At 41.9% G+C, this 24,858-nt stretch overlaps 1 long non-coding RNA gene across 1 annotated transcript in view; it reads left to right on the top strand.

Annotated features, from left to right (window-relative positions):
- The first annotated feature begins 8,715 nt into the window (after nucleotides 1-8,715).
- The window catches only part of LOC128112831 (uncharacterized), a 42,978-nt gene continuing 26,835 nt past the window's right edge, over nucleotides 8,716-24,858 (top strand). The window contains exon 1 of the long non-coding RNA XR_008219190.1: nucleotides 8,716-8,827. This is a non-coding gene — a long non-coding RNA (uncharacterized LOC128112831). The remainder of the gene's footprint in view (nucleotides 8,828-24,858) is intronic.

Below are 24,858 nucleotides of genomic sequence, written 5' to 3'. Positions count from 1 at the left end.
AATCCAATTAAAGCCAAGCAAACCCTATGATGCGGGCACAACTGAGTCCCATGTCGAGCACCTCGGCATTTAGACAGCCTGACTCATCCTCTTCCCTTCTGAGCATACATACATGGTCTCCCCAACAGAGGCAGCTTCCTTTTATGCTTCCACCATATAATTGATCAGGGTTTAATTAAATTGAATTCCATTGATTAATTGCAGTGTGCGGAGTTGAGGTGAGTTAAAGAGAGTCATATGGGAATCGTTGAGCGGTTGTTAACATCTCTTTATTCTGTGGCACTTCACGCCTTCAGCACCATGGTCTAACAACAGAAGAGAAAGACTCACAGTCTTTGGAGATAGCAGATCTCCTCGGGTCTCTGTGTGCAGTGGTGCTATTTCATCCAAAAGTCCAAAGTAAACAAATTACGCTTCCACAGCTTTCTTGGAATTCAAGTCAGAGGAAAAGAATTCCCTTTTTCATGTAACGGGTAGGCATACATATTGTTTTTATTTTGAGAATCATACCATAATCTGCACCTGAAGTCCCATTCCTCCTAAGAAAAGAACTTCTGCTAGTAAGTATTTTAAATATTAAAACCTCCTGTTAGGAGACCTCAAGAAGTTTCAATGAAAATCATCTAATTGTTCAGCCTTTATGACCTCTCACTAATGAGTCATTGGGAAGCACTGGTAAGGGATATCTTTTGGCATCCCGGCTCTTGGGGAAACTCCAAAAGGTTATCATTGTCCTAAGTAACACAAAAGGGGGTCCTGCGCCTGGTCACTGCAATGATAAGCATTGTTTGTAGAGACAGGAGCTTTTAGAAGAACTTTTTTTGGATTCTTTATAACTACTTTCACAGCTGTGGAACTTTCAAAATTCTACGTTCAAATAGAAAGCAGAGTTCTTTAATACATGGCATGACCACCAATTGGTCTGCGTCCTGAAGTGAGAGTTATACTTGTAACACATCTATCTACTCTTCAAAAATAAGCAAAAAAAAGGTGAGGTTCATCCTCCTACTGAAAACAACTTCACTTCATAGAATGAGGTCTAGAAGCAAAATAAGACAAATTGGAGTCTGTTCTTTGTCCATAGAGTCAGACAAACCAAAGGAGAGAAAATATAAACCACTATGGCTGGTAACTGGCCACCATCTGGCTCCCATAAACCCCCAGGAAGTGGAGCGAGCACTTGAAGTGCTAACTGGGACAAAGGTTATAGCCCATATGCCAGTAACCAGCACATTCGCAAGTAGCCACACCCTCATTTACAGTTGTTTGCAAATGGCAGCAGGGACTATTCATTTCTTCTCCATAGTCATTCTCTTCCTGCCTAGGACCAGAATCTCGAGTCTGGTTTTAGGAGGCATCCAGGGATCCAGACTCCGGACATCATTCTGCAGCCCCCCTTGAAGTTAGATGTGGTCATCCCTTGAAGATCTGGTTAATGGCATGAAACAGGATTGTTGGTAGTGTTTACCAGATAGTTCCTTACAAGTCGAGAAATGAGCCCTCTCCTTCTACTTTGAACAAAAAAACATAGAGCCTCTTTTAGGGGAGCTGGGTCAAGGAACAAGAAAGATTCCTGCTGGCCCTTTATTTATCACCTCTGAGGCTAGTTTACTTAGTGAAGAATTAAACATTTTTATCACTTAAACAACTTATCTGAGAGCACAGAGCTGTTTACAAAGAAGTTAATCTGAACTAATGCAAATTAAAAACAAAGACAGATTTATATAATGCCCAAGATGGGGTGATCAGCCAAGGTTTACACAAACCAACGAAAAATAGTGCCCCAAATTCAATGTGTAAATCAGCAAAAAAAGCAAGGAAGGGGACAAGGTATGGCACGCAGAAGGCCATGGCAGCCATCATGTCCGGTGAGCCTATACACAACTGCCTAAAACTCCTCAAACTGGAGAAATTCACGCCATCACTCTCTATTCTTTGGACCAAGTGCAATCTGAGACTTAGCCCATGAAATATTTTTAATGTTTACAGTACACTTCTGATAAACACAGAAAAGGCTTCAAGGCCTTGCCCTTGAGACAAGGATATATTACTGACCTGTGGATAGCCAATTCGCCCAATCCTGTATCCCGTGAGAACAGATAGACCTGAACTCTTATCAACTGCCGGGTGCTGTAAGTACACACAAGGGGCTCTGTTCTTCGTATATAAAGCCGCTGTCAACTTCTTTTTTCTGCTTCAACAGATGAACAGATGATATCCACAGTGTGAACCACCCATGGGCTTGCCCACGGTGAGAAGAAATCCCCAGCTTGCTAACCATGACTCTGTCATTTCCTATCCCCCTCAAGAAATCACTCAGGACTTAGAGTGAAATGACATTATTGTAAAAGATGTAATGAGGTGACAGCTTTGAGTTTGCTTTACATAGGTATTAAATCATATTGAATGTTCATAAATAACTGTTCTGATTTGGAGTATTTGCTACAAGGCTGATGCACAGAGTGCCAATGTACAGTAACAGCTTGGAGAAAGTCATTCATTTTCTCAATGATCTCCCAGCCTGAGAGAACCTTCTCCCGCATAGAAAGTAATTCACCAGGTAAACAGCTGAGCAGATTTCCTTGTGCAAATGAATACCGAATAAAAATCTCTTTAATGATAATAATGAGGATGCTGATCAGAGCCAATTATTTCAAGCTTCATAATTTGTATATTAACTAAACATTCTCATAATTAAGCAAGTTAGCCTAGGGAAATACCATTCATTAAAGGCTCTAGTGTTTTCTTTGCTTCTGAAATTTCTGCTCTCAAACATTCCTGTGAATGAGAAGTAAGCTGGTAGGTAACAAGAAGTCGAAAAGGGAAATTTCAAACAACTTTAGGCTGTTATTACTCTAGCATATTAGTCATAACCAGGAGTCTGGAGGTAAGCTGACCAGAGCTAATAATATACCTCCTGAGAACTGGGTAGGCTTTTTACCTTTCTGCTCTGTGTGTCCTTAGGGTGGGCTCATCTCCTCAGGATCCCAAGATAGCCACCCCCAAATCCCATCTTGAAGAAGTAGACAGGAAAGGCTGAGGACAGAGAGAGTAACAAGTTGAGACAGTTTCCAAAGTGTCAACAAGCTCTACCAACACCTTTCACTTACATAGCAGTGATTCCAAGTGTCCTGGGGTCACCTCCAGCTACAGAACCTCATAGAGACTGGCTAGTCTTGAGAGCAAAGAGCTACAGGGTAGGAGATGGAAATGAAAGGACAGGCAAGCCATGAGCACTATCTTGTATCTCCCTGCATGCAGAAGGGCAAAGAAAGACTATAACTGACAAATTCTGGAAGCTCTTTTTAAAAGTCTGTGTTCAGTTCTCCAAGAAAGGTCATCATTGAAACTCTATTTGAAAAACAATGTGAACACAACAATTCATGCTTGGTGTTGTAGAATATTATTTTTCGTTTGTTTGTTTTGTTTTTCCAAGACCAAACCCTGTGTAGTTTTGGTGCCTCTCCTGGATCTTGCTCTGTAGACCAGGCTGGCTTCCAACTCACTGAGATCTACCTGGCTCTGCCTCCTGAGTGCTGGGATTAAAGGCGTGCGCAGCCGCCGCCGCCACCACCACCACCACCACCACCCAGCTGTAGAATATTATTTCAACTAGGCAAAAACGTGTTACATTTGTTTATGCTGCAGAACATTACTTAACCTGTGTAAAAGTGTATTACTTCTGTTTATGCTGCATTTGTTTCACCTTGCCTGCCTAAGGCACCCAATTGGTGTAATAAAGAACTGGACAGCCAATAGCTAGGCAGAGAAAGGATAGGCGGGGCTGGTGGGCAGAGAGAATAAACAGGAGGAGAAATCTAGGCTCAAAAAGAAGGGAGGAATGAGAGAAGAAGGAGAAGAGAATAACAGAGATGCCTGGGGCAAAAAGCCAGGCAGATGCCAGACAGACAGACACCAGAAACAGGGAAAGTAAGATATACAGAAATAAGAAAGGGAATAAGCCCTGAGGCAAAAGGTAGTTAAAGAGAAATAGATTAATTTAAGAGTTAGCCAGAAATGTGCTAAGATAGGCTGAACATTCAAAACTAATAATATGTCTCTGTCATGATTTGGAAGTTGGTTGCCCCCCTCTCCCCAACACTCCCCTGGCAAAAAAAAAAAAAAAAAAAAAAAAAAGCCTGGTACACTTGGCTAGCTGTGGACCAATGCAGAGACAAATACCAATGTCTGTATGGAAGCGTAAGCCAGACACAGATGAACCTGAGCAACAGACGACCACCCTGAGCAATCTAATGAGGTAGAGGTGGGGGTCCTGTAAAAGATGAAAGAGGGCTGAAAGGTCACTTCTACTGTTTGAAATCATTCTTTGTTTCTTATTTATCCCTAAAGCATTCTTGCTCATTTTATCTAACCTTCTGTTTTGCCCAAATCTTGTGATTTTAAAAAAAAAATAATAAGATTCTGACAATGATGATGCTTTTCTCAAGTCTTGCCTTGAACTCCACTGATCTGGCCAGTTGGGCCTTTCTTTATAAGGCCATTATATTAGTTTATTTGCCTATAACAAAACATGGTTGTTGGGGAATAATCTTTTTGTATACTGTGAAGATGTGTCACTCAGATTGGTTTAATAAAAAGCTGAATGGCCAATAGCTAGGCAGGATTTCCAGGCACAGAAGACAGTAGGAAGAAGGGGAGTCACCAGTTAGATGGAGAAGAAGCAGGATGGGCCATATTTAGATGAGGTAATAAAGCCACAAGGCAGAAAGTAGATGAAAAGAAATGGGTTAATTTAAGTGATAAGAGCTAGTTAGAAATAAGCCTAAGCTATGGGCCGAGCTTTCATAACTAATATGAAGTCTCCATGTGGTTATTTGGGAGTTGGCAGACGGGACAGAAAAATCCACCTACGTATGAAATCCTGCCTAGCTATTGGCAGTTCAGCTTTTTATTAAACCAATTTGAGTGACGCATCTTCATAGTGTATAAAAAAATTATTCCACAACACGTGGTTTGACATCTGACAATCAGGCAAAGTCCTTCCTATCTCTCACATCAACAACCAGGACAACAATCCTGGAGTTAGTACTTTGCTGTCAGTCTTGTTGATGATGTTTAAGACAGAGGAACAACCTCCTCTTCTAGGAACAGACAGAGCTGACAACAGTAGTGTTGGCTTAGTATCAGATTTGACTTTCAGATACATCATAAGTTCCAAACTTCTGTGAAAACAGTTGATTGAGTCTTAATTTATAATATCACATTGTGAAAATCTAAACTTAAACATTTGTTTAATAAGAAATTTCTCAAAGTACTATTAATCATTAGAAAATTTCCAGGGACTGGAGAGATGGCTCAAAGGTTAAGAATATTGCTCTTCCAGAGGACCCAAATTTGATTCCCAGCACCCACATAACAGCTATCTATAACCCCAGCTCCAGGGAATCAGATGCCACTTTCTGGCCTCCACAGGTACCAGGCACACATACATGACACACAGACATACATATACATGCAGACAAAACACTCATAAACATATATAAATTTTAATTAAAAAAGGAAAAATTTCCAAAAGTACTGTATTCCATCCAAAGTAAAAATGTTAACTTATTAATATTCACAATGATTCTCACAGTAAGCCCAGACAAAAATTACCCAGTTTTTAAGATAAATAGAAAAACTGGTTCAATAGTTTTTATTGCTTTTCTATATGAAAATGAATCACTCGTGTCTATAGATTGATAGGTCAAGGCAGTATATCATAACAAATAACTCTGTCGGCAGAACGTAGTTTTAAGATTGGGAGCTTAGATTCCAGCTTTCATTCTTGGACTCCTAACTGCTAATTTTCTGCCGGAAACACCAGGATCCACCATTCTTGTTTTTTTAACAGACATCTTAAGTGTCTTTGTCCAAATCACAATTAGAGCAAGCAACTAGCACCAGCAAGATATCGTGTAAACACTTAGACCCTCATACCATCAGTCTTCTGAAGTAAGTAAATACTCTATTGATCTTTTCTCCTTTATCAAGTAGACTGATACATCGGAAATGTGAAACTACGTAACGGAGCAAGTGTGTGTTTGAACTTTAGCTTATTTTATATGCTGAAAGCATCATTCCCATGAAAACCTGTTACAAAGCATATGAAGAATAGTTGCTTTATAGAATAAAGCGATGACATGAACAGTCTTCAAATCTTCAGGGAAGCCGGGCGGTGGTGGCGCCCACCTTTAATCCCAGCACTCGGGAGGCAGAGCCAGGCGGATCTCTGTGAGTTCGAGGCCAGCCTGGGCTACCAAGTGAGTTCCAGAAAAGGCGCAAAGCTACACAGAGAAACCCTGTCTCAAAAAACCAAAAAAAAAAAATCTTCAGGGAAAACAAAATTTTTTCCCACATACAAAAACAAAGCAAAATAGCACAGTGGTAAAATAAACAGCATACAATTCACCATCTCTGCTGGTAAGCCTTGGTTGTCAAGTTGATGGGGTTTGGAACCACCTAGGAGACGCAGTTATGGGCATGTATACGACTGTGTTTCCAGAGTGTCTTAACCAAGGAGGGTAAACCCACACTGCAAGTAGATGGGGTGGAGTTCTAGGCTGAGTAAAAAGTAGAAAAGAAACTGCTTGCTGAGCACTGACATTTATCACTGTTCCCCCTAGCCCAAGCAGGTATGAGCAAGCAACTATATACATCTGCCTGCATGCCTCCCCTGCCAGGATGTCTTCAAACTGTGAACCCAAGCAAGCCTTTCCTTAAATCACTTTTGTATGGTGTTTTTATTGCAATAATGAGCAAAATAACATATATCCTCTTAACTATTACACATTATCACCATCACCTGTATCCAAACCTCTAGAATGTTTTCATCTCCCCCAGTTGCTAAATGCTGACTTCCTGCCGCCTCTTTTTCCTAGGATACACTTTTACTTCCTGTCTCTTTGACTTTGACTAGTCTGTAAGTGGAAGGATATGGCTGATATTTATCCTTTCATGATTGATTTATTGAACTCAACTTGCCTTCAAGGGTCACCTGTGTTGTGGTGTATGTTCCTTTAAAAGCTGAACATCCCACTATGTGTTCCTAAGACTCTTTGTTTATCCACTGTTTACCTGAAGGTAATCGTAAACATCCCACTGTGTGTACCCATGACATTTTGTTTATCTGCTGTTTACCTGCAGGTACTTGAGTGGCTTCTCTTTTTGACTCTTGGAAATCATGCCCCTATGAGCAAGTGTGTACAAATACCTCTTTGAATCCTTGTTTTCCAGAGGGACAGCAAGAGAGCAAGAAAGAGAGAGATTACATTGGTCTCTAAATTATGCAGTAAACATCAACTTCCCCCCACATTTGTTGATTTATTTTACCCAGTTTGGAAGACTACTTGGTTCAAATAAATTAGTAATTACAGACTTTCCTCTTTTTTTTTTTTCTGTTAAGAAAACAGATTTTATTTAAGTCTGTGGTTCTGTAATGTTACCAAGCTGACCTCCTGTTCAGGCACCAAAGCCAGTTCTCTGTACCTCCAGAGCCTGGAGAAGAACCCTGGCTCTAGAGCAAGCCAGGAACAGCAAAACAGAGCATGCAACTACATTTCTCCAGGAGGGAAGTGAATGGCAGACTCCTCTGGCCTGCTACCCTCTGTGAGGCCCGACAGGATGCATGGAGAAATCATTCTGATTGCGACTGTTAACCATGTGCCAACAACGACGTTTCTGATCTCATGCGTGCCAAGACTTCCCCCCACTTTCTGCTCCATTCCACTCCTGCAAAACGTCCATAGAGATCCTGCATGCTCAGTCTTTGAGCCGTGACCTGGGGGTATCCTCATCGGTAACAAAAGAGTCCAGTGGCAGCGTCCATGCACGTTCTGTAAGACAGTGATGGCGCTGGCTGTGGAGGAGGCGTCCAGGGAGTACTGGGAACCTGTTAGTGATGACCGCCATCCTGTACTGTGCAGTCATGACCCTGACCCTCTGCCAGGGTTTACCCTACTACCTCTGCTGATGATAGAACCCACGCATGTCGTCTAATTCTGAACCTTTTTTCTGGCTCCAGGCCCCTGAAGCTGGTCTAATGCATTCAGGCACTCATTCCACAGTCTGATGGATTTCCAAACCAAGCGCCACTCTTTCTTATCACACTCTCCCAGGCCTCTGTCCTGCTTCCGTGTCCAGCTGCCCAGCATGGCTCCAACACTAACACCGGTTAAGGTTTGGGCTTCAAAAGCTCTCTTTCTACAACCTGACCCGAGGAGACTGGCTGGGATGCGTGTGGCTTGGCTGCTGTCTGTTGGATAACCTTCCCAATCTTCTGAAACCCCAGAAGACTGGAGACTGTTCAAACCCTCGCACGACTCTCCTCCCAGTCTGTTCTGTAATAATTCGGGGCTGAAGCCATGTCTCTTGCCCTGAATCACAGGATGTCAGCCACAGAGCCAGGAACCGGAGCCAGCTCTCAGCTTTCCCATGGTTCTGTTCTACCCACTCAACTAGAATGCCAAAAAGAAAAAAAAGACTCAAGACATTTCATCAACCTGTCTCTCGTGTCAAATTGCGTTATTCTCAAATTGTGTAAGACTTATGTAAACACGATAGCTTCACACACGGGGTTCCGTAAGTACATTTGCTGTGTGTTTCTCACTCTGCAGGTTTCCTATGGACGGGCGTGTAAAAAGTGCCAAGATTTCAAACTTAAGAAAACACTTACAGGGCAGCCGTCCAGTGGCATTACAGTCAGCTTGTGCCCAGAGGCGCAGAGCAGACCGTAGCAGGACCTGCTGGGTGACACTCATTACCCAGCCCCGGCAGCCCAGTAGCAGCCTCTGGCTCACCCCTGATCATTCGCTGACTGACTTTTGAGGTGCGTTTTTTTTAATCCTTCCCAGCCGCATATTTCTTCCTTTGGTCTCTCCTTTTCTCCTCATCAATTTGTCCTCTCACTGTCACTCACTCTGGACAACAGCCACTCTTTTCCTTCACCTCGATCTCTTCTTTTCTGTTAACTAACTCTAGTGCAAATTAGTGGATTTGCTTGAAACTATGTCTAAGAAAGAACATTCTCATTTACAACTTCCAACCAACACCCAAATCCCCTAATATGAAAGGAGTCTCCCTATAACTGATGAGTGTCTACATATGGCTGGATTTGTATTGGATTTCATATTATTGTAAAATGGGATTTTCTCTGACTAGTTACTAGCTAGGATTCATTAAATTAGCTTTCACTATAATAAAATGAAAGCATTAAGTTGATTATTAAGTAATTCAAGGTAGGCTCACTAAAGTATATTGGTACACTTTAATAGGCTGCAGCATAAAAAGGAAGATGTCAAATACCTAACCAAGAGCAGCTTTAAAATGCAGCAGCAAATGTTATAATTTATATATGCCATGCCGATTAAGATACTATTTTAAACAGACTTCCCAGCTTCCGACTTCTTCTCTATGCAATATCTCTAATCTACAGTTGCGGTCTTAATCTTCCAGAAACATCCGTTCACATTCTTTCAGGAAATCTCTGGTTTAGTGTAATTTGAGAGCTGGAGTTCTTGGTGAGCTCTAGTGTAGGCTTCTGGGAACAGCCCTCAGGTGGAAGGCCAAGGTGGAGCCTGATAAATTTGCAAACCTAATAAGCTCCGGGTGAGACTAGGCAGTCTAGAGACTGACGCTTTTGGTTTGATGTTGATGACCTCGCTGAATGCTGTGGCCTTCACCTGGTGCTCCCAGTGAGCCTCTCTGAGTCTTCCTTCCCTGGAACCTGCTCTGAAGGTGAAAGTCTTTTATTGACTCTCCTAGGAACAGTCTCATCTGGTATCTGCAGCTGAAACTGTGTGCACCTTTCTCCTCTTTGAGGAGCATTCTCCAGGGCCTCAGGATTTCTCCCATCTCATGGTTTCGGTCTGCCATTAATTTGCCTGTTTTATATACTGTCTTCTATTATTACTTAATTATTTATAAATGTGAGCAATTGAGTATAAGAAAAATCTTCATCCAGGCTTATAGGCGAAAAGCAAATTAACTCTTCTAAAATTTTATTTTGCATGTTGTCTTTGATAACCCTAAGAACGATCATTCAAGTAGTCAGAGACCACAGAATTCTCTGCTGAGTACTAAGAAAAGGTCTTTTACTAGTGCATCTAGAGGGATAGTTTTCCACACCATGCATGGCGCTTGCTCCGAGTAACACAATTAATTCCATGAGCCATACACAAGTCCAGCACATTCTGATGGGCAGCTTAATCCAATTTCCTTGTCTCAGTTTTGCTATGTATGTATCTATAAGTCTAGAGGTAGATTTACCACCAAACGCCATCATGGTCGTCTACATCTGGGCTAGTGAGTAGCCCCAATGCCCAGTTTCTCTGGTTATTTCTTTTCATCAGCCTTATAAAAGTGAAATATCTTTTAGCCTTTTCTTTAAAAGAGCCTAAGAAATTGTATCAACATCCAATCCCGTGTGACTTGGACCCGGCCCTAGAGATGGTCCATGTTCATTCCATGTAAAATGAGTTAAGCAGCCGAGTCAGAAGAATGGCAAGCTCAGAAACGAATGAGGACCCTTCCCCAGGCCATTGGTTCTCTTTAATCTGCAAATGTAACTCTAGAACTGTTTAATCAAATGAAGATACATGCTTTGCAATTGGAAAAATTGGCAGCCATCTTACTCATTTCTGAAAATGAACAACATTAGTTTGTATTCTCATTGATTGTATGCGATTTGTATTATAAATAACATTACTTGAAACTAGGCCATTACAATTATAGTAGCAGTTACATTTGTAAATCAATGCAGATCTGTGATTGTTTGAGACAAAGGTCTTCCATTTTTTTGGCAGAGCCTCAGTAAAATTCTGAGGATAATCTATAAGAAACATTTGGACAATTTCACATCATTAAAAGGGACTCAGAGAAGGAAAAAGCTCATATTTTTTATGGCCAGATTGAGGAGCTACAAGCCTGAGCCAACCCACAGGGTACCAATTGTTTGCTTAAGAAAAACACAGGGAGAGAGAACAGCAATAATGAACTAACTCGTTGCTGCCCTGGAGGACACAGGGATAAAGCTTAGAAAGGAAACTGGAAGTGGCTTAGTGGGTAAAGGTGCTTGCCATCAAGCCCTGCGACTTGAGTTCCCGAAGTGACTTCTGCACGCTCTTTTGATGTGTGTGTGCACACACACTGCAAACAGATAAAAAATAATTTAAGGTGTTTCGAAGAAAGAACGATCTAAAGGACAAAGCTGTCCCTTTGGAGTTTCTGGTCAAAGAATGTGATTTTACGGAGACTGGAATATGTCTAGTGTTTACACAAATTTGTTTCAAAAACAAAAAGTAGTGTTTTCTTTCAAAGCAATTCCTTGTGAGCCATTTGTCAGCACAGTGAGCTTCTGGTACTTGACCAATTCTTTCAGAAACTTGCTGTAAAACAAATGGCCATTAAACTCTTACAATGTCACAATAGAGAATTCTTATTATGATTCATTCTTAATGCAAAATTTGCTTAAATTACTATATTCATTGAGCAAGATTGCCAAACTCCATTTCATAAACCAAGTCATTTTCATAAGCAGTAAATCATAATTCAAATTTCTCTTTACTTTCGTCAGATGCGTCTTTGCTTCCCATGTGTAAGATCTTAATTGTTTTCCTTCAAGCAGCAATTTCCATGAACAAAGATGTTCATTTCTAACCCTCATTCCTTGGGGGGCGGAAATGATGGAAATAAAGTGAAATTTACATTATTTGGTACATTAGAAATTAGGCATACAATTTTTAAAGCCAAGAAACACAAGCTTTTCAAGCCAGGCTTCAGGAAGAGTATTTAGTAAAGCCATTACAGCTGAGGTTCAATATTTAAATTAAATAATAGCAGCTTGCTCAGTCCTTGAAGCAGAGACACTATTCCACAAATGCTATTTGAATAAATGACAGATGGACATACAGATCATCAAGGATGAAAGAGGACCATCTTAAGATGTTGATTATATTAGCACAATTAAAAAGGCATCCATTAGCCGGGCGGTGGTGGCGCACGCCTTTAATCCCAGCACTCGGGAGGCAGAGCCAGGCGGATCTCTGTGAGTTCGAGGCCAGCCTGGGCTACCAAGTGAGTTCCAGGAAAGGCGCAAAGCTACACAGAGAAACCCTGTCTCGAAAAACCAAAAAAAAAAAAAAAAAAAAAAAAAGGCATCCATTAATAACTGGGAGGTGGCCATTCACTATGCATTTAAATTGAATTTTTCTGTAGATACAACTTTTAGAAAAATAACTACAATATTCCTATATATGTATGATCGGAACAGTATCTAGAGATAGACATAAAGAATACAGCCTGCAGTCCTGGGGATACGAGTGGGTGATAGAGTGCATACCTAATATGCACCAGGTCCTGCATGCAACCACTGAGTGCATACCTAACAAGTGACAGGTCCTGCATGCAACCACTGCCACCACGAACATCAACCAATAAATAAAAAATTTGAAACCAAAGCCTAAAAAACAAAATTCCAAATACAGTCAGTGGTCATCCTCTGTGGTGAGTTTCTAAGTGATTTTTATTTTATTATTATTTGTAATTTATGAACTTATTTTATGAAATAGAGTATTTAAAAATTTGTCTTCAGAGCTGGGGAGATATTAAAGAGCTTCATTGTTAAAGAGCCTGCCACACAAGCGTGGGAAACTGAGTCTGGATCCCCAGAAGGACATGGTGACACGCACCTCTAACCCTAGTGCTGCGGGCAGGAGACAGGCAGATCCACAGCATTGTGGGCCAGCCATTCTAGCTACTCAGTGAGCTACCTCTTCAGTGAGATATCCTGCCTTGAAAACTAATGTAGTGAACGAATACAAAAGACACCTAAGGTCAAGCTCTGGCCTTTACATGCACTCTCACATACTTATGCATACCAACATACTCACAGACACACTTACACAGAAAACACAAATATATACTACACACACACTTTTTTTTTTTTTTTTTGAGATGGTCTCACAGTGTAACTTTGTCTGGCCTGGAACTTACCATGTAGACTAAACTGGCTTCAAACTCACAGAAATCCACCTGCCTTTGCATTCTGAGTGCTGGGATTAAAAGTATAAGCCACTGCCAATGTGCCTAGCTCATATACACACAATTTTTAAAAAGCTGCCTTCAATGGTAAAGACTCTGTAACTGTAAGAACCATTTTCTATTAGAAATCTGGTATTGAAGTTGATATTCTACTCCGTGTAGCTTCAAGTTTCAGGCTTTGCATTCTCTCCCCAGTTTTGTGAACTTTTGCTGGAATATACATAGGCACTTACTAGAATTACTAGTCCAGCTGGGTGGTGGTGGTGCACACCTTTACTCCCAGCATTCGGGAGGCAGAGGCAGGCTAATCTCTGAGTTCAAGGCCAGCCTGGTCTACAGAGCCAGTTCCAGGACCCTGTCTCAAAGATAGAGAGTGAGGGAGAGAGAGATGGGGGTGGGGAGGGAGAGAATATCATTAATCCTTCTAAGAAAACATTTATCAGAGAGAAGTAGGAAGAGAAGGGGAAAGAGGAAGATCAGAGAAAAGTGTGCTGTCCCCCTTCTGCAGAGAATCAGATTTTTCATTCATTTGGTCATGAGCCTCACTAATTTAACAGCAACAGCAGCAGCAACAACCCTCTCCACAGGATGCAAATGTTCAAAGAAACCAGTGACAGCAGCAGCAACAGCAGCAGCAGCAGGGATGGAAGCATCGTTTTGACTCAGCTTAGTAGTTTCCCGAATTAGGTGCTGTATTTCAGAGACAAGGTTCAGTTTTGGAAAATAGACAAGGATTCCAGGAAAAGATGACATGTCTAAATCCCTAAACAAGCTGGACCGATGGCCAAACAGATCTTTCCTCAAAAATCATTGTGGAGGCTGGGGATGCAACTCAACTCATAGAGTACTTGTGTACCCGGCGTAAAGCCCTGGGTTCCATCCCCAGCACTGGGTAAACCCAGCTATATAGCAAGCTTGAGACCACTCTAGAACACATGAGAGCCTGTAAGCATTAATACATAGATAAATAGAAAATGGAGACACCCTATCCCCAGCACAGATGATTCCACTGACATATAGGATGTCAAGTATGTTAAACAGAAGGCAAGTTTGGAAATACTCCTGAGTGTGATCACGGTTCTCTTCAAATTGTTGATTGCATGCTGCGAGGTTAGAAATACTAACCTAGAATGTGTCCGGATTTTGAATCCTTTCTGGAAGGGCTAGAACATGCTGCAAAGAGTCAGGGTCAAACTGAAATTAGAATAGCTGAAGGCAGTTTCTGCCAAGATGGAGCTTGAGGAAAGGCCACTCAGTCCCTGCTGGAAAACTAGCTTAGGAGGTGCAGTGTGGGGCTGTCTGTGGGGAACCAGTACATTCTGATTTCCAAGGGTTTGTCCTATGTTTTTCTTTACCGGAATCAACGGGAAGCATCCCCTTTCTTTCCAAGAGATTTGTAGTACTTTTTCCTCTTGAGATTAGCGCTTGCTTGAATTTAAAATGGATACCTGTTGGGCTTTGGCGAACAAAGATCCTATTTGTCTTAGAGTCCATAGAAATGAAAAAGCTGGCCCTGTTTAGGCCGCCTGGAAGGTGAGAAAGAAGCAGGGCTAACATCTCTGGGCTGCAGGATCTAACAACCAGTTCCCTCAACGAGAATTCCTGGCCAGGCAGCGGTGGCGCATGCCTTTAATTCCAGAGAGCCAGGCAGATCTCTGTGAGTTCGAGGCCACCTGGTCTACAGAGTGAGATTCAGGATAGGCACCAAAACTACACAGACAAACCCTGTCTCGGGAAAAAAAAAAAAAAAAAAAAAAAGAATTCCTGCTCAGGTACTCCTGAGCTCCAAAACCTCCCAGATGTGATACTGGCTAGAAATACAGGATGACAATCCTCCGGTCTAGACCTGCTGAGTCAGAGCAAGAATAAGACAAAACCCCCAGGTGGTCTCGCATATACACTGAAGTCTGATTTAAAAAAAAAACGTGCTGAAGGTGATAAGGGTGTGCTCCCCCAAACACCACTCCAGCAGGGTTATTTGTAGCTGACAGCATTTAAGAAGCTGAGGGAACAGCTTTTTTTTTTTTTTTTAAGCTAAGGAATAAATTTCCCTTTTGTAAAGACAGCCTGTCTCCTAACCAGAAGGAGGACAGCTCTTAGGACCAGAGGCAGCTAGGAGTCGGAAACTTGACTGAGCAGCCCTTCCTAGGGTATATTTCCTAGTCACCCATTTCCTGCCTTCAGGAGCTGCAAACACCATCCTTCATCCTTTGTGGAGCTGATGTGGGAGCCCTTGCTGTACACCTTTCGGGGTTAACAGCTTTTCTGTGAAGACCTTGTGCATATAAACATGCTAATACAGTACGTCTCCTTTTCCTTGTATCCGTTAATTTCCAGATAACTGGAAAGAGAGGAGTTTCAACTGGGTGTGGTGGCACACGCTTTTAGTCCCAGCACTCCAGAGACGGGGGGAAGGTGGATCTCTGGGAGTTTGAGGCCAGCCTACAAAGCAAGTTCCAGGACAACCAGGGTTATTACACAGGAAAAACTCTGTCTTGAAAAACCAAAAAGAGAGAGAGTAGAGTTTTGCCTCTCCCACACTACTTTAGGATGAGTTTGTGATTTGCTTGAAGGACAGAAAACAGCTTTACATGCAATTTATTTAACACAAGCCTGGGCCAACAAAGAGAACCAAAAATGTTTGTTCCTGGCCCGAAGAGGATTATGTACGTTAAATCCACCTCCCCAAGTCTGAGTAAGTGAGATCTCTAACTGGGTGTGAGCATTTCATTCTCTAACTGAATTCTTAGCATTTTGTGAGGGTTGCCCTCAAGGGTCCAGGGGTCGCAAAAATGGTCTTGCGTTCAGTTCTGCATAGCCGTGGTTGGCCACGCATCAAGCCAGCACAGATGGAAAATATGCAGGAAAAGAACTGCATCTTCATTGAACATGCCCACACTCTTTTTGTTAAAAAAAAAAAAAAAACCAAAATAATAGAGTGTGATAAGTGTTTATATCACATTTACATTGTATAAGGTATTCTAAATAACCTAGAAATGATTTAAAGTACTGGGGAGGATGTACATGCGTTGTATACAAACACTGTTGTTTTGTATCAGCAGACATGGGCACAAGAGAGATAGGGGAGGTTCCCGGAAGCGGCCCCTCCCACTCCCCATCTCCTGGGATATTGGAGCAGGCCTGCCTGCCGTTGAAGAGAGATTGCTTCTGAATTTAGAACAGAAGCGCTCCCTTTCTACTCTTCTAGACTTCCTGCTGGCTAAGAGCAGCCCCTTGCCTCGAGGTATTGATTATAGCCAGAAATAAATCAGAAACTTCTGTGCCTGCTTGAGTTAAGAGAAATCAGACTTCCCACTCCTGACAGCTCTGCCTGGGCTGAGAGCTGTGCCCAGCCAACACCAATCATTTATAAACAGAAATGAGAAAGCATTCTCCCAGCAAGGCCTCAGCCATTGAAAGCATTAGCGAAGGCAGGGCTCAACCCCGGAATTAGCAACAGCAGCAGTGGCAGCACTTGGCCACATCCAGACTTATTTAATCAGAAACTTAGGGGGCAATGGGGCCCAGTAATCAGAGTGTTAGCCATGCCTCCAGCTGATTCTCATGCAAGCTAATCACCGAGCTAATGAAGGCTCTTCCTTTGAGCACTGAGCTTCTCCCATGAACCTGGCACATGTCTGAGCTTCTCAGCTGATTTATTCTTCACACCAATCCTACAAGGTAGAAAACAGTTTCCCCTGTTTTACAGATAGAGGCCAGAACAAAGCCAGGCTTGAGGCGCAGGTCTGCAATTCCAGCACTTGGAAGGCTGAGGCAGGAGAATCAAGAATGGAGACCAAACTAGCTCCTAGTATGAGACACTATCAAAGGAAGGTTGGGGGAGGGGGCTGAGGAAATAATGGTTCAGCAGGTAAAAGCACCTGCCACACAAGCTTGGAGACCTGGGTTTGGTCCCAAGAATCCACATAAAAGGCAGATTTGTGACACTCACCACTAATTCTAGCACTCCTTCCAAAGCATGGAGGCTGAGACAGAACTGTCACCTAGAAGAAGGTCAAGGGCCAGACAGCCTGGAGTATGCTGCACTTGGGGACAGAGACGATTCTGCCTTAACTAGGTAAGAAGGTGTAAACAAATTCTCAAAGTTATCCTCTGGCCTCCACATGCTCCTACACACCACACACACACACACACACACACACACACACACACACACACACACACACACACACACACCACAGCTTTTTATTTTAAGGGAAAAGAGCCAGATGGCATGGTGCACACCTTTATTTCCAGCACTTGGGAGGCAGAGGCAGGTGGATTTCTGAGTTTGAGGCCAGCCTGGTCTACAGAGCGAGTTCCAGCCAGAGCTACACAGTGAGAGTCTGTGTCAAAAACAAACAAACAAACAAAAAGCGTTAGAGAATGGGATGGGAAGGGAGTCCTAGCATTGTACAGTCTCGGGCACTTGGACACCATGGTGGGTGACTTGCTAGTGAATCCTGTGGAAAGGCCCTGCTAAGAACACTGTCGAGCAAACAACAACAGAACAGGTGCATTTGAATAAGGGAAAAAGATATGCCAGCCACTTAGACCACCTCAAGGCTGCTTTCTCATGGAGACATCTGGATGCTGCTGCCCTGAGGAGGTCTCAGCTTCCCTTCACACAAGCTTCCTGACCATCCTTAAGACATGGTAAACAATCCAAGGAAGAAAGTAGACAAAGCCGGATGCCCTCCAAGGGTTTCCAAGATTTAGTAAGTGAAAATACGGAATTCCCACTTGATTCTAAATTGCAGATAATTTTAGTGTAAATATGGGGCATACAGGATGAGAGGAGTTTTGCTAAAATGTTGTGTCTGCTTCTGAAAACTTTAAATTAATGGGGCAGACTGGATTACATTCTGCAGTTCAACCCTTGAGCCCTTGCATCAGAAGTCACAGGGCATCATGTTTTTTGATGACCCTCTCTGCCACACTCTGATTCAGTAAGGGAGATGACCACAGACGAGAGCAAACACATGAAAGACCCGAAGCTGACTGGAGTTTCAAACACCAGATCTCTACTTTGTCACCCAAGCGTCTTCCTGGGGACTCATTTCATTTCCCCCAGCCTTCACAAGAGGGGGGATGATCCTTAACGATGTAAGTAGCAATTATCAGAATATTACAGCATCAGAACATAAAGAACAAAAGGAAAGCATTGTGAGCTTTTTAAACACTATCCACAAGATCAGTGTTTGTGGATGGATCTGGCTGGCTATTGATTGGTTCAAACCTGTATCTCTACCTGAAATACCTTCCAGCATCAGCAACACTTTCCCTCTATCCCCTTTATAGTTTACTGATGACTGATGTGGGTGTTTTGATCACCTTCTATGTGGACTTCTTCATTTTCTACCACAAAATTTTATGTTGCTTTCATCTTCCAGACCTCTAAATCATCATGAGCCTTCAACTTCTGGCCTAATAGTATCGTTAAATGAAAGACTTTAACGTTTTTTGTAATATCAATAATATACTCAATGCATAATATTTTGTCAATAGTTTAGACTTTGGAAAGCAATGGAAAGGAAGTAGAAATAGAAACTTTGATTAATGTTTGGAAACTTCTCATCTCTTTTGAGTCTCACGGAAGACCTGCCATGCAGGTATTTTAACATGGTTTCCTGTTTCTCATTGAATTTTATCCCACCAGTGTGCAACCAGAAGACATCATTAGGCTAAGGAATTTCAGAGACTGAGATTTAAATGCCTGTGTCATTCTGTCCACTTGCAAGAGGTGTCAGAGCAAGAGGCAGGCAATAATTACTGATTTTCCTAGCGGTTTGACAATTGGGTAACAGGTCAAAAGGAAAGGCTGCAGCCTCTATCAGGCTATTCTAAACCTCTAATTAGAATGTACATTTTGGCAGCTGGTGAGATGGCTGTAGGAATAAAGGTGCTTGGTACCAAGGCCGATGACCTGCCTTCAATCCCAGGAACTCACAAGGTGGGGGGACTGACGCCCACAAATCGAAACTGTGAGCCAAAATAAGCCCATCTCAGATCTCCCTTATCAACTCAGAACGTGGCAGAGCAGGTCACAGTGAAGTGATGCCCTGTGACTTCGGAAGCAAGGGATCAGAGGCTGAGTTGCAGAATATAATCCAGTCGGCCCAGTTAATTTAAATTTGACAGAAACAAAGACAGTACGTTAGTAAAACTGTGTCTCAAGGACAACTCTCACAGTGTTCCTCTGACTTCCTCATGCCTCTCATGGTGCACAACTCACACGTACACACTCTCTCACATACACACACACACTCACATACACTCACACACACTCAGATGTACACTTTCTCTCTCACACACATACTCTTATACATACACACACACTCTCTCTCACATATACACATAATCACACACACTCTCACATATACACACACTCACATACACACACTCATACTCTCACACACACTAAATTAATTGACCAATTGATTCATGTTTAAAGGAATTTATATTAACACCCCACGTCCTGGAAAAGTGCCCTTTATTTTCTTCAGTAAAATCAAATTTGTCCTACATAGAATGACTATATAATCCTAATCATCATAAAAGCCCTGGAAAATCAGCTTTCTTTCCCTCATTCCACACTTGGGGAAACTGATGCTCAGAAACGTGAAGGAACTCAAGTTCCTTTTTAACTCCCCAAAGCTCACAGTTGGGGCATGACTCCTGGTGCAGCACACCTCTACCCATTCAGTACAGGCTCAGGTCCTCGTGACTCCAAAGCGCATGTGCTGGCTAGCACTCACCATTTCTTTGTGGAACTGTGCGGTGTCTATTTGCCTCGGCCCGGTGTTTGTATGTAACACTGTAACTACTTGCTCCTTCAGTGAAGGTATGTTCCTTTTTTGTTTTGTTTTCATCACTGGGACAAGTATGAGGGATGAAGGACTTATTTTGGCTCCTAATTTTAGAGTGTGATAAGAGGAGAATTATAGACCAAACACAAGGTATATCCATCCTTCAAAGGAGAACTTCCTGGTGACCTAATTCCTCCTACCAAGCTTCACCTGATGGTATCTTCACCACCTCTCAATAATGTTCTTAACTATATGAATCCATCAGGGGATTTGTCCATTCATCAGGTCAGATGAATCAATATCTCTCCAAAACCCCACCTCTGAGCTTCGTTTCTATTACATAGTCAAGTAATCAAGCCTTCTCGGAGGGTACTTCATACTGAAACTGTAGCAGAAGAGTTAGAGACATAGTTCCAGGATTTTAAAAATCCAATTACTTTCAACAAGAAGTGCTTAAATATACCGGTAAATGCTTTCAAACCTTTGGGGGAAGACGGTGGTTAAGTGGGGAGTGGGTGGAGGCATTTCTGAGTTGCGGTATTGCTAATATCTCAAGATAACCAAGATCTAAAATGACCCATTCCAAGGTCCTAAGGTGGAAATCTGAACATAGACATGGGAAGATTTGATATAGTGCACCATTTATATTAATATTTTTCTCATGCAATAGGTGCAAATAACCTCAAGAGTGTAAGCAACAGGAATTAATCCAGAAGTGGGGATTTTAGATATATTCTCTTTATTTTAATAAAATTTATTTAAATTTAATTTATAAGAAAATGACTATCTAACTACCAACTTGCCACAATCTTAAAAATAATAATAATTAGTTCTTAGGACCAATTCTTTCTGCTTGTTGGGATTTTCCTGGCTTGTTTAATGGCCCTCCAGATTTGTCCCACCGGAGGAATTAGTAATGAGGAATGTGGCTCAGGACAACACTATTAGCATTCTGAGATTTAGAGTGAGAAAGAGAGAGAGAGATCAAAACAGCTCTACCTCTGCTCTTCAAAAGAGCAGGGCCTATCCTCCAGAAAAAAAATACCAAAATAATTCAAGTTACATTGGATGATTTTTAGAAATCTGGTGGGCAATTAACATTTATGAAAATATTTCTGTGCTGGCAAAGTATCATAAAAGACAGTAGTCTTCCCTCATACTTGTACATATTTATTTTAATTGACAGATGAAAACAGACTTCAGCCAATTTCCTGGAAAACATGACAGCCTAATTTAACCTATTTGTGATTATGGTATAAGGATTGTGTTTCAATATTATTAAATTTGCATATTGAACTATAAATAGCTGAAAACATCCATTATGTTTATGATCTTCTGTTAGTTGAAGTATTTCCTTAAATGAATTTTATATAATAAGATGAATTCAAAATTAATAATAGGAGTAATTAGGAAAGTGACACATTATAAATGGACTTCTCTGCTTCAAATGAGTTTTTCCACATGTGCAGACAGCCCTTCAACATCCATAAGTTCTACGTGGAATCCTCAACTGCACACAAAATCACAAACACACAAATTACAAAACCAAGTTCATACCAAACTCATACAATTGTTTTCTTGTCATTATTCCCCAGACAATGTGTTGACTATTTATATAAGGTTTACACTGTATTAGATATTATTAGTAAACCAGAGGTGAGTTAAAGTGTATGGGAAGCTATGTGTAGGTCATATGCAAATACTGGGGTATTTCATATAATGGCCTTAAGCAACCATCTGTCTCTGTACTGGTAGGAAGTTGCAGGGGGGAGTCCTGAACTGAGCCTCATAGATACTGAGGGATGACACTGCCTCTCACATGGTTTCCAAGATGCTAAGATATTATTACTGTTTTGTTGATGCTTGAAACCAGGTCCAAGCTGGCTAGCTTTGAACTCCACTATATGGCCTTGAACTTCTGATAGTCCTGCCTGCACTTTCCAAGTGCTGGAATTCCAGGTGTGTGCCACCACACCAGATTTATTGTTGTTTTGGAGCCTTGTTTCTCAAGACAATTAACTCCAAAATTATCTATTTGAATGAAACAGAAAGGAATCCCCAAAGCAATTATCCACGTCACAACAAAAAGAATGCTTGAACAAGCATGCTTTTTCCAGGAGGGCTGTCTTTGCTCCTTCGTTTTTCCAAGTCGAGGTAGAAGTGTCCTTGTACTTTGTGAAGGTCACTATGTCACAGTTCTTACGCAAAAGAATTGGACTCCTAGGGAATCTCTTCTGTTACTTTCAAAATGAAAGAGAAAAAAGTCCAGAAGATTCAGGGTATACCCTCCTCTGGGACTGGCCAATCCATGACAAACCCACCAATACCCATGAAGACCTTTAGGGCCCTACAGAACAGCTGGCCTTGAAGGACAACTTTGGCCAAAGACTGATATGGAGCTCAATGCTAAATTCCAAAACAGGACAAACGGCTGAGGTGCCTATTTAACATACCAAAGCGGACCTGGTTGATCTCCAGGTTCTCCAAGCATGCTCAGTGTGCTTCCTTATTCACCCCAAGTCCGCCTTTCCAGGATGGCACCACCCAATTAGCAGGGCACTCCCATAACCAATCATCAACCAAGGAATTGCTCCACAGGCTTGCCTACAGGACAGTTTTTCTCTTTTTGAGCTTACCACTTCTCCGATGGTTCTGGCTTCTGTCAAGTTGACAAAACTAAACAAAGCAACTAAGTAAACAAGATGAAGTCCTTGTCCTCCCTGCAGGCTAGGGACATAATTAGACCTGGCCAGAACTTAACATTCTAAAAGGAACTTACATTTGTTTCTGGTAACGTATTCAAATAAGGTAACAGAATCACAGGAATATTTTGAAAAGACTGCAATTTGTTTTTTCTAAAGGTCAGGTGTATTGAGCTATGATTTGCATCACCCTCCTCAAGTGTAACATCTAATGAATTCTGACAAATGACTACTGCCATCACAGAACTTGAAGCTTGCCTTGTGTTTCTGATCATACTGTCTTGCGTTATGAACGACCGTTTTAATCATGTAACCATTTACTATTCTGCAAATGAAAGCTTTAAATTTGCTCGGTGTAAGACACTAAATGTTTGTTAATGTTTATCTGCCTATCTTAGCCATACTTCATCTTTAAAACCATATCACACCCATCAAACAAGCCAGAACATCCTGTTTTCTCATACTAAGAAATCTTATCACAATTAAGTAGTAGGTTTTATGCATAGCTTTATTTTAAAAAAAGAAAGAAAGGAAAGGGGCAAAGGGTATGCATGATACATTTTCTTTATTAAAACTTAAGTTGTATTTCTCTTACATTATGCTAACCACACTCTCCTTCTTAAATATGCCCCCAAATTACTATGGCAAGAAGTTAAGTTCATGAAGTAGTTGTTAGTTATTTGGCGGCACTCTTACCCTGTGAGGAAATGTCACAAAACACGACAGAATCCACTAACGAGTTTTATTAAGATAAGAGAGAAAGACAGGCCTGTTGAAGAGACACGTGCATGAAGAAGGAAGCCAGAATATGGTGGGCTTATAAAGGCTGGGTCGCGCATGCGTACACAGGTCGATGTGGCTACTCCACGCATGCGCGTAGATCACATGGTTGCATTGCACACTTTACGCAGCCATGCAAAGCCATGGGGTCCTGGTCATGTGAGACGGTTTGACCCGGAACTGGCTATTTTGACCTGGAACTGGCTAGGCGAAAATGTGTAGGTCTGCCGGGCTTGCACAATCATGCCCAACCCTGGGGGCATGTTGTGAATCTATCAGTAGTATGCTACTAGATCTGGACGTTCTAAATATAAAGACGATGGGAAAGGCCAATCAACAAGTCCTCCTTGGCTCCATTCCCACTTTATGATACTAGAAAAATGATAGGTACTGAGGCTTCTCCAGCCCATTGGATGTTTTCATTACAGCGATAGTCCATATTAAAGAAACTGCTTCCAACAAGAGAGAAAGAACCAGTCACTGGAATGAGTGGCCAGGCAGGATCCCACAAAAGCATTCAAAAAAGATGTGCCCAGCGGTGGGAGGTGCATCCATTCAGAGAGTGTTTCCCCAGCTGAGTTCCCAATGGAGTCTGTGAACTGGTGCTGCACACTTCTTTTTCCCTTGATGGTGTGTACTCATCTGTGAGATGAGTACACATAAGTATACACCAGACATGTACTACATACAAATACACGAGTATAGAGCAAACATACTTCATGGGGGTTACTGGGAGAATTCAATGTGGGTAACCTGTTTACAAAAAAAAAAAAGAAAAAAAGGTCCCCTAGACCCCAGAAGATGTTGATTCTTTCAATTCTTTCTATCCCCCTTTACCTAAAAATACATTTCAAAGCCATTTGTGGATGTTAACATCCACATTTACCGCAAATGAGTTTGGTGAGATGATCAGTTATGCTGACCCTTCACTAGAGTGGCTGCACAATGTGGAAGTACAGCCCCCTCGCCGTGGATCTTCTGTCTCAGGGTTCCTTATTTTAAGTAAACAGAAGTTTTTGTGGTCAATTCTCCCACGTGAGCAATGGGAACAGCTTGTCTTCAGTCGAAAGCAAACCAGAAATTACTTAAGTAAACACAGTGACTGTGAATCATGCAGCACTTTCTCAGATAGCAGCCGTTCTGTGGCTCTGCGTACAAATTTGACCATTTTTATTCCACTGCCTTCTGACAGGCCTTTCAAAGGACTTAAGAGAACAAGACTTGACTACAGCCTTCAAAAACTCATCACTGAATATTTGTTAACCTTGCTCCCTGAGATGGCTGAGACGCTAAGATAATGTCCCTCAAATGGAGATGAATTACAGTCTTTCAAAAGATTATCACAGTCTTAATCAGGTTTGCTCCGGCAGCTGAACAGCCTGTGACCTTGTTAGCTACACAATACACAGAACTGATACTCTGTTCCTGTGGTGGTGGTTGGGGGGACTTTAATCTACCTGCTTTCTACTTCTGCATATGGAAAGACAGATTTCCTTTAGTTGATGCTTCTGCAGGTGAAGGTTCCCTCA

Source organism: Peromyscus californicus, unplaced genomic scaffold (assembly GCF_007827085.1).
Source record: "Peromyscus californicus insignis strain IS unplaced genomic scaffold, ASM782708v3 Scaffold_17__1_contigs__length_78620276, whole genome shotgun sequence".
In the NCBI taxonomy this organism is placed as follows: Eukaryota; Metazoa; Chordata; class Mammalia; order Rodentia; family Cricetidae; genus Peromyscus; species Peromyscus californicus.
Note: the sequence above shows the minus strand (reverse complement) of the source record. Positions and strands in the feature narration are given on the sequence as shown.